The following is a 12,064-nucleotide window of genomic DNA, read 5'->3' as shown; positions in this document are numbered from 1 at the left end:
TGTAACAACCCGAATTTTTATGCTAACGCGATGTTTTTTGAACAATGTTATTTTCAGCAATTAGTTTTTTTTTATGAGTCAATTCCGATTTTTGAAGTAATATAAATGATAATATAATTTTATTATTATATTATTAATTTATTTTACAAGCTATATGTAACACCCTAACTTTTAGCACCTCATAATCATACCAAAAGCTTAGGCGTTACTTACCTCTAAACCTGTTTATTCTATACTATCTTTATTTAATATTGAGTCTTCGTGAATACAAACTGAAACCTTTAATTAAAAAAACGAAGATTCTTTATTTTAAACCACTTAACCACAAAGATATATATATATATATTCACAGAGCATTAAATACATAGACTTATTTCAACATTCTCAAAAATAAATCCTACCCCTCTAAAAACCAAAAGAATAAATGGCGAGGGGAAAATAAAATCTAACAACTCAACTCGTAAACATAATCTTCTATGCTCCTGTAGCTCCGCATTAAACCTTCGCACCTGTAGCTGAAAGGGGTGGCAAATAGCGGATAAGAACTAGGGAGTTCTTAGTAGAGTTGGGGTAGTTAGTTAAGTCAGGATTATCACAGGTCAATTTAATTCACAGCCTAATACAAGGACCCAGAACAATAACCAGTCATAGAAGTTCAAATTAACAAGCGATGAAAATCACAAACACACTCAAGCAATCACAAACAATTCACAACACCGAACCAAATGCAAAATATGCAAACAAGGATGATGCATGCCTACTCCTATCGCAGGTAATGAGCTCATTTAATTTGTCAATTTTGACCCGCACCCGACAATCTAACTCACAAGTCAGATAAGACATTCCAGCGACATAACCTCTGCAAGTTTCTACTTCTTGCAGGCACTGATTCTCCAACTGAAGTATGTCAAACATGACCTCTGCAAGTACTTGCAGGCGCTGATTCTCTAGCTGAAGCATGTGACCACTTCTCCTGGAAGTCATTCCATATTTACGGGCATCCCTGCACAATTACAAACAAAGCCCACAACTTATTAACATTTATCCTTCGGCACCTTAACCATACTATCGTCACCCTCTCGTGACCTTTCCATAATCACACATGCCGATTTATCTTCTCTTTTTCTTTTAAAACCAAAACCATCTCTTTATGACATTCTCCAAAACCTTTTAAACAATTTCACTTAAACCAATTCTTCTTTCAAAAGACAAAGAGAAACTATTTATTAGTTAAACCCCTCAGCAAAGCCTCTAGATATAACACCCTTACTTTTAGTACCTCAAGATCGTACCAAAATCTCAAGCGTTACTTACCTCTAAACCTTTTTTATTATATACTATCTTTATTTAATATTGAGCCTTCGCGAATACGAACCGAAACTTTAATTAAGAAAACAAGAGGAGACTTTATTTTAAATCACTTAATCACAAAAATATATATATTCACATAACTTTATATACATAGACTTATTCAAAGAACCTCAATTACAAGTCCTACCCCTCTAAAAAAAACTAAGATAATAAATGACGAGGGGAAAATAAATTCTAACAACTCAACTCGTGAATATAATCTTCTATGCTCTTGTAGCTCCGCACTAAACCTTCGCACCTGTAGCTGAAAGGGGGGTGGAAATAGGGCGTAAGAACTGGGGAGTTCTTAGTAAGGTTGAGGTGTATAGTTATACTCATTTTAATACCATAGCCAACAGCAACGAGCAATAGAATACATTTAGACTTAACAAATAAAGGACACAGAAATCAAGCAATCATATAGCACACCCACAATCACAAGAAACACACTCACAAACAAATATGTGCAAACAAGTATGATGCATGTCTATCCTAGTGCAGGTAATGAGCTCATCTGTCGGTTTCGACCCGCTACCGACGTAACTCAGCAACCTTTGCCAGAGTTTGGTTTCCAGTGCCATAACTTCTGTAAGCAACCTTTGTCTTACAGGTGCGACTCTCTTGAGTCGATGTATGCAAACATAACCTCTGTAAGCAACATCGGTCTTACAGGTGAGGCTCTCTCTAGCCAATGTATGTATCGATAACCTCTGTAAGCAACCTTTGTCTTACAGGTGCAACCATCCCCTGGATTGGCCGATGTATCTCTGGAAAGCAAATCTTGGTGGATTCACCATCATATCTCTGCTCGTTTTTAGCAAGTAAACAATCATCTTAGCTCGTTCTCAGTGCCAAACAATATCTCTGTTTATCTCCTTTTCTTTTCATTCTTTCGTTCTTTTCTTTTCTGTTCTCTGCTCTCCTGTGACAGAGGTTCTTTAATATTTTTCTTTCCTTTTATTTTCTTTCTTCTTCTTTTCTTTCCTATCATTCCATAATATAATTTATCTTCGCATTATTCCCTCCCCTTTCCCTAAGTGTCTTATGAAAAAGAATTATAAAGTACTTTAATTAAGTCCGCGTTCTCTAAAGCTTTTAAGATCAATCTGTTTGCCCTTCTCTGACTTATAATAATATTAATAATATCTTTACTAATTAATGTTTGTAATAAAATATTAACATTAATATAAATAGAATAATTTAAATGGTAAATAAAAAATATGCATATCTTTTTCGTAAAGTTTTATTTCTAAACTCTTATTATCTATTTTTTAAACTCCAAACTTTTAAATACTTCATTTTTAACTCAAAATTTTTATAAAATTATATTTGAAATCTCACATATCTCAATATTTATAAATGTAACCTTGTGCTTTTATAAAATATCTATTTTATCCCTGTATTTTATTTATTACCCAAAATACCCCAAAACCTATATAATTACAAAACTAACTTCCATTTTTTTATTAAATTACTATTTTAATTTCAAATATAAACTTTATTTCCCTGATTTTAACTTTACCAAAGGACTAAATCTCATTTCTAAAATTCTTCAAATTTTCAGCTTGAGTTTTAAGTCCATTTCTAAAGCTTTACTATTACCAATCTTTTACCGCTTTTCATTTAGTCTCTCGGTCATCAAACCTCATCAATTTTAATCAATAATCCTTATTCACAACAGCCCCAAAATCATCAAAATAACTCCAGTTGGGCTGTTCTTCATGGCCGAACCACAATTCACAAGTAACAACAATAATTCAACAAAATTTTAATATAAAACTCAACCCAACTCAACAATAATCAATCAAACCAACATTTACTTATAAAATTCACATTTAATTATTATAAAATTACCAAACCCTACCTCCGTACGAAATCAAAACAACAAAAACTCCGGAGAAGCTTTCTGACCGAGCAGCTGAAGAAAAAAAGGTCAGAAATCGTTTGTGCCTCCTAGAACTCCAATTGGCCGAAATCAAGGGGAAGGGGAGCTATGTCACCATCAACTTCTACCGAAAAAAAGTAACGTCAACGTGAAGAGGAAGAAGATACGAACACTTCTATCGGATTAGATTTTTTATTGGAGTTACGGACCTCAAGAAATCAAGCTCAGAAGCTCTCAGGTTCCATGGAAACTCACGTTCTCTCTCTCCATTCTTTTCTTTCTTTCGGTGATGAAAAAGGGAAACTAAGGGCTGGTGGTGATGATTATATAGTGAAATAGTGGGATACGTGTCATTAAGGGGGTTGGGTGTCACAGTTTCAAGTTGCTGATTCAGCGATTCAAGTTATAAATATCTTAAACGGATAATTAGTGTTCATACCCTGGCCCAAACTTCCAGCCAGGTCCAATAAAGATAAAGGGACTAAGCCTTAGAAGGCAGTCCTTATCTCCTACCCGACCTCTTTGAAGAGGTCGGACACTAACGAGTGGCCCAAACCTCACCCGCCTAATACGGGAAGGTGCCACTTCTAGAAGACCCAAAGTCTATCTCCTTCAAAAGATAGACTCTAACAAACTCTCCTAAACGAAAGATAAGATAAGATAAGGTAGAACTCCTCAAGGAGGTCGCCAAAATCTACTATAAATACACTGGCACCCCCCAGGTATAACTCACGTTCTAATCTACTAAACACCTGCCCAAAGCCCTTGCTAACTTAAGCATCGGAGTCTTTTGCAGGTACCACCTCCCACCTCCTCACGAGGAACTCGAACAGGCGACACCTCGGCATTAAACAAGTCGGACGCTGCCACTCAAAGGGACCTGGACCCCATATTCTGGCCCAAATTAACATTTTAGGTAACCATCAGAACATTGGTGACGTTGCTGGGGACCTGAAAGTCATCCCACAATCATGGCAGAGTACCAACAGGAGGACGGCCATATCGTCTCTGAATCTGAGCAAGAAGTCCAGCCGGAGGAACAGGCTATTATGCTACCCCTCCACCCCGATTTCCCGAAGGACCCCATAGGGAGGGGCCATCTGGAAACCCTCATCCAAGAAGGTCCATTCGGAAGTCTACCATTCTGAAGACGAGGATGATCCTCACACGACAGAAATACTAGACATGGTTCATGGACAGCAAGATCGCTTGAGGCAGCTCGAACACGAGGCTGAGCGACAACGAGAAGCCGAACGGGAACTACGAAGGGAAGTGAAGCGACGGAAAGAGCTAAAGGAAAAACTCCAAAGGTTAGAGGCTGACCTTCGAAGTCAGACCACAAGGTCGGACATGGAAGAAAACCTCCTTGGAGGAGATGATCCATTTACAAAAGAGATAATGAAGGCCAAAGTTCCCAGAAATTTCAAATCTCCCGACATGGATCCCTACGATGGAACGTCCGATCCGAGACATCACCTAAGCAACTTTAAAAGTCGAATGTATTTAGTAGATGTCTCCAACACCACACGCTGCAAAACCTTCCCTACCACCCTGACTAAAGCTGCGATGAAATGGTTTGACAGCCTGCCACCCAGGTCGGTCGCCAGTTTTGACGACCTAGCCAGAAAATTTCTGAACAGGTTCTCCATCCAAAAGGATAAAACAAAGCATGCCCCGAGCTTGCTAGGAGTAAAACAAGAGGTCGTGAAAACCCTTCGAGATTACATGGAAAGGTTTAATAAAGCTTGTTTGGAAATCCAAAGTCTGCCAACCGAAGCCATAATTATGGGCTTAGTTAATGGCCTCAAAGAAGGACCATTCTCCCAGTCAATATAAAAAAGGTACCCGACTTCCTTCAACAAATTTCAGGAAAGAGTTGAGAAGTATATCAACATGGAAGAAAATTTCTGGCTAAGAGAGCCTCCTTCAAGGTCGAGCCTACCCTATTTACCTTGGGACAAAGAAAGGGAACCCAAGAAAAAAGAGGAGCCAAACATAGATAAACCTCGAAAATAGCACAATTATACTCCTCTCAGGGTCTCCCTAGTGGATGTCTACAGAGAGATATACCACATAGAGAAGCTTTTGCCCCCTCGTTCGATTAAGCATAAGAAAGCTGGAAGTCGGACAAAGTATTGTGAATATCACAAGCTCTATGGACACTCTACCAACGAATGTTACGACCTGAAGAACATCATAGAAAAGTTGGCCAGAGGGTCGACTTGATAGATACCTGGCGAACAAACCGGACGACCCGAGAAATAGGAGAAGGGATGAAGAAGGAGGACGACTGGAATGACCTCCTCACACCCCGGAGCGACACATCCATATGATTAATGGAGGGTTCGCAGGAGGGGGAATATCAAAATCTTCATGGAGATGGCACCTCAAAGAAGTGTACCAGGTCAGGAAAAGTAGCCTACTTCCTGGGCATGACGATCCAGTAGTGATAACAATGATCCTTGCCAATGCAAACCTTTACCGCACCTTGATAGATCAGGGAAGCTCAGCTGATATTTTGTTCAAACCCGCTTTTGACAAGCTCGGACTAGAAGAAAAAGACCTAAAGGCATACCCTGATAGCCTATTCGAGCTAGGGGACACCCCAATCCGACCTCTTAGTTATATCTCCTTATACACCACCTTCAGAAAGGGTGTCAAGTCAAGAACCTTAAGCATCAATTACATCATAGTCGATGTAAACGTGGCCTACAACGCCCTAATAGGTCGGATGACCCTAAACAGACTTGCAGCTGTCGTCTCTACTCGTCACCTTTGCATGAAATTCCTTACGAACGAAGGGATTGCCACCATTAAAGGAGATCAGAAGCTCGCAAGGAAGTGCTATAACGAGGGCCTCAGTCTGAAAAGCAACTCAGGCGGAAAGGAAGTCAACACTATTGAACTCGGGAAAACCCGAATTCACGAAGAGTTACGCCCCCAACCTGAAGGCAAAATCGAAGAGGTCCAAATCGGAGACAACCCCGACAAGGCAACAAGCATAGGGACGAAGTTAAAAGAGAGCTTGAAGAAGCAGCTCGTCGACTTATTGCGCAAAAACTCCGACCTCTTTGCCTGGAAAGCTTCCGACATGCCTGGTATAGATCCCGACTTGATGTCCCATAAGCTTTTTGTGTACCCAGGCTCCCGACCTGTACAATAGAAACACAGAAAACTCGGACCAGAATGAACACAAGCCGTAGAAGAACAAGTACAAGCCTTGCTAGAAGCAGGAATTATAAGGGAGGTGAATACCCGCTTTGGTTAGCCAATGTTGTATTGGTAAAAAACAAAATAGGAAGTGGAGAATGTGCGTCGATTACATGGACCTCAACAAAGCCTGCCCTAAAGATCCATATCCATTCCTCAGTATAGATGCTTTGGTCGATACGGCCTCAGGCTACAAATATCTCTCCCTCATGGATGCCTACTCGGGATACAATCAAATCCCTATGTACAAACCAGACCAAGAAAAGACCTCGTTCATAACTCCAAAGGCAAAGTACTGTTACGTAGTAATGCCTTTGGGGTTAAAGAATGTAGGAGCTACATATCAACGATTGATGAACAAAGTGTTCTCCGCCCACATAGGAAACTTAATGGAAGTTTATGTGGACGACATGCTTGTTAAGACATAAAAGGAAGAGACACTGCTGTCCGACCGTTCTGAGGTTTTTTCCACTATAAGGAAGCATGGGATGAGACTAAATCCCTCAAAGTGCACATTTGCGGTGGAAGCTGTAACACCCTCACTATCAGAATGTCACGCTTCTGGCTGCGCCACTCTGATAGCAAGAAGTATTACGACAACTTCTTATACTTAATAATATAATAGGAGCCTTTAACTCAAAACTGTACCACTGATTCCTTTGAAAGAAAATCGGAAAAATTACTTTATCATGAAGACAGACAAGCATATACCAATATACATAACTTATTACTCAAGTAACTTGTACATATTATAAACATACAACTCATACAACTCCTATCCCTCTTACAAAATTATAATATTAATGGCGAGGGAAGAATAATAATAGCTAAACTAATACATCCATATCGCATAAGCTAAACTCAACAACTTTTCATAAGCTTCTTCGTTCGTTTCCTAAAAAGAGAAGTCTGTAGGAGGATGAGAACCTAACCACATGGTCTCACCATGGATTTTCAGAAATTGTTATAAGAAGATATTTAATAAAAAAACTATTTTCAAGATCAGAGATTATCACTATTTTATGAATATTTTAAAAAAAATCTGACGTTTACTTATTCAACTCCAAAGTTCTTTTCTTTAAATTATAAAAAAATTCCAAAATTCAATAATATGGCATAATATAATCAAATACACCCCGACCCAGAACGGAATCAAGTCACGGCCTCTTGCCCAACATAATATAATTAAACCTCAACCCCCGGCCCAAACATAATCAATCACACTATCATCAAAGGCATCAATTCATTTACCAATACTCAGTCCCAAAACAGAACCAAACACAGACACAAACAATACAAGACAAACACATTTAAGGAGCAGTTACAACAAGTATTACAATTACTAGTTAATAATAGATAAGCAATTAGGAAAACTAAAACAATTTAAGCACAACCAAATAATGGCAAACAAATGCAGTATGATGCATGCCTGTCCTACGGCTGATGATATCATCTGTCGGTTATATAGCCAACCCGACACGTCCTAATATCTAACCATAGACAGAAACACCCATTGCGGAGCAAGTGGGTTTGAGCTACAACTCCCGTTACTACTACCTGCTTAAACCAGAGCCAGTGGAATAACCACTACTGCGGCTACTACCCAGGCGGGTGTTTAAAAGCTCAACCTGGAGCGAGTGGAATAATTCACTACTGCTGCTACTATCCAGGTGTCATAATCACTGACTTGGAGCAAGCGGGACGAACCACCATCCTTGCTACTACCCAGATATCTCAAACATACATTCATTCAATCTAAATCAATCATCATTATTATTATTACTATTATCAAATTTCAAACGTTGACCTGGAGCAAGCTGGACGAACCACCATCCTTGCTACTACCCAAATATCTCAATTAAGTTCAATTTCATTTTCATATTCATTCTCATTATCATTCAATTATTCAAAAATTATACTCAAAAATCAGTCTTCATTCTCACACTCATTCTCATCATACCTCTTATTACTTTCTTCAATAATTCAGATTCAAAACATAATTCATTCCTTTCTAAATAAATCAAGCTTCAAACGTAATTATTTTCTTAATAACTCAAAATCAAATCATATAGCCATTAAATCCAAATCTTTTTAAACAACCATCCAAATAAAATCTCTAATTTTTATAAAATATTTGCAGCATCTCCTCTAAAATTCGGATTATGCCACCCTTATAGGTCCGATCAAAACCACACTTTCCAACCTGTTTCCAACTAGCTTCAAATATCAAATCCTTTCCAAAATCAAACCAAACTCTAGTTTTGAATCTTTTTTAAAATCAAACAGTTCCAAAATTAAACTAAATTCCAACATTAAATCATTTCCAGTAATTCAAGGAAAATCAATTCAACAATGACCACTTTTGTAACACCCTAATATTCAAATCCTTATGCTCGAGTCATAAGTCAATGATAATAAGGTGGTACGACTCTCAAGGGGGATTTTTAATACATAATTATAAGTAAAATTGAAAGGAGTATTAAACGAGAAGCCTGAAAAGAGTAAAAATAAAATCGCAAAGTCGTATCACTCACATATAGACAACTAAAAGATAAAGCGTGAAGTCGAAAGCAATATACAGAAAAAGGCATTAAGGAGAATAAGAGAAGGATAGTATATAGATATATAACATAAGTAAATAGCCACTAGTCGCGACCCGTGAAGTTTAGGCCGGCTAGGGTATAGTATACAAGCAGTTTGATAACCATATCTTCTAATCTCTCCCAAATGATATACAAGGGCCTCTATAGGTAAGTTTTCAAAAGGATTAGATACATAGCATGACTTCTTTAAAAAAAATAAAAGCGGAGAGAATCTAAGCAAAAGTAAATAAGAGATCTTAGAGGTCTTTGCTGTCTTTCAGACAAACCACAGCTCATTACTGAGTACCTAGACCTGCATTTGAAAAACAAAAGACATATACGGAATGAGAACCCCTGACCCATGGGTTCCCAGTACGATAAAAGTACCAAATAAATACAATACATTGTAATAAAAACTCACTAAGCATGCTAAACTTCCTGTCACCCAATATTCATCCTATATTCTCGCTAATCCATAAATAGGCAACTGTCATAAGGGAATGCTAAATCTAATTCCTCTTCCTCATGCTTCCTAACTTTCTAACTTTCCAATAAATCAGAATCAGAATCATAAACAAAACCATCACCAGCTATTCTGTCTCAGAAATTCTATATCAATACTTCATATCCTCACCTGGAGCAAGTGAAATCACTTCACTACGTCTACCCAGGGAGCTCAAATTATCTCATTTTCTACCTGGAGCAGTGAAATCACTTCATTGCGTCTACCCAAGGAACTCAAATTACCTCATTCAAAAACCATCATTTTAAATTATTCATATCATTACTCCATCTCAACAAGAACAACCCTCAACGTCAACCGACACCAGCATAAGGGACCTCTCAGTTGTACAAACACAAGCAATACAGACAAGTAATACACAATTAAAGTACAAGTAAAGCAAGTAGCATTTAATCAGGTAAACCATCTAACACAAATAGGAAAATCCAAACAAGTCAAACATATGCAAATAATGAATGCTTGCCCTATGGCTAATGATATCATCTGTCGGTAACAAAGCTAATACGACATGTCCTGGTAGCTAACCATTGGATAGTCCCTGGGAGCACTGACACGGGCCCCAAGGGTGTATTGGTAAAGATTTTCTCCAATAAGGTCGCATTGCAAGTATAGCTCTGCCAACAACAATCCTCGGGGGTCAAATTTAGAAGAGGGATCTGGTTGTCACAAGTTCAACCCCAATAGAAATAACCGAAGTATTCAAACCTCGGGTCGTCTCACAAGGAATGGGCAAAAATGTGCTTCAACATTGGTTAGAAATCCGGGGTTGTGAGTTATGAGCATGAAAATAAATGGGAATCTTAACAAGCAAGTAATCTTAAAATGCAACAACTAGTTCAATTAACTAAGTAAAACATGAGCAACTTCAATGAATAAACAACATTCCACTTAATTCTATTATAACCCAAACAAGTAACTACAACTAAAGCAATTGGTTGAGGAAATTGAAATGAAAATCATCAATGTAACATTAACAATTCAAGATTCACAAGGTTCATGAAATGGGTATAAAATGACAATTGACAAGAATTCATAAACTATCACAAGATATAAGCAAAATTGTAACAAAGAATTCAAATTGAACAGTTAAAACTAGTAATTAACAAGATCCAAGTCACAAATCAACAAGGGAAGATCAAATTAAAACTAGATCTAGAGAGGAACAAGGGTTTCTCCCTCTAGAATAACAAAAGAACCCAAAACTAACTAAAAATTATGTCCTAGTGTAAAATGAGTGATCCCCCTTTTCCCCTAGCATCCTTGGGTCTTTTCCATGCAGAAACAACTTGAAATTGGGCCTAATGAGGCTCAGAAATCGCCAGGCATGATTTCCTTTAATGAGGTCACGTGCAGCTTTCCACGCGTGCGCGCCGATTGCTTTTGTGATCCACGCGTACGCGCCAAGTGCGCGTGCGCGTCGATAGAAATTTTCTGATCCGCGCGGATGCGTCCATCCTTGCGCGCCGCTTCCAGCCAATCCCGTCCACGCGTGCGCGTGGAGTGCGCGAGCGCGCCGATGCTGCTTTTTCCAAGATTTCAATTCTTCATGTTCCTCCCTTTTTGTACATGCTTTCTCCCTCTCTTCTAAGTCATTCCTACCCTATAATTCCTGAAATTACTCAACAAATATATCACGGCATCGAATGGCAATAGAAGAGAATTAAAATATGGCAATTTTAAGGCAAAATAAGCATGTTTTCCATCATGGAGCAATATTGGGAAGTGAACACAAAATCATGCATTTCTTGTGAATAAGTGTGAGAAATGTTGATAAAATCCCCAAAAATAAGCACAAGATAAACCACAAAATCGGAGTTTATCAAATCTCCCCACACTTAAACCAAGCATTTCCTCATGCTTAAAATACAAAGACCAAAGATCATGATAAGAAAGGGTTTATGAAATGCAAACTACCTAAGTGGATGCATGCAACTAATGTAAAATTATCTACCTACTTGGTCAAGAGTAAATCTATCATCTGAGAATACATGTGAGTATATAGGGTGAAAATAGTATGTAATTCATGAATCTCACCAAATTGAATACCACTAAAGAGTGCATATGACTTGCTAAACGAACGCTTGTGAAAGCCGGGAACAAGCATTGAGCATCGAACCCTTACCGGAAGTGTATCCGCTCTATTAGCTCAAGTGTATAGGGTTCGTCACTCAATCTTCTCCTAATCATGCTTTTCAAGATTTGTCTTTCATCTAACAATCAACAGTTACTCGATGCATGCGTACAAGTATCATGAGGTCTTATTCATGGGTTGTAACGGGGCTAGGGTGAAGGTAAGGATATATATGGTCAAGTGGGCTTAAAATTTGAGTCCTTGATCAACCTAGGATCCACTAGACACATAGAACAACCTATAAAACTACAATACATTACCTAGCTACCCTTGAGTTTTTCTCTTTTTGCATACTCATGTATTCTTTTCAATTCACACCCACATACATTGTTTTTATTACTTTATCTTGGGGTATTTTTATCCCCTTTCATTGATTTCTTTCT

Source organism: Arachis ipaensis, chromosome B02, assembly GCF_000816755.2.
Source record: "Arachis ipaensis cultivar K30076 chromosome B02, Araip1.1, whole genome shotgun sequence".
Classification (NCBI taxonomy): domain Eukaryota; kingdom Viridiplantae; phylum Streptophyta; class Magnoliopsida; order Fabales; family Fabaceae; genus Arachis; species Arachis ipaensis.
Note: the sequence above shows the minus strand (reverse complement) of the source record.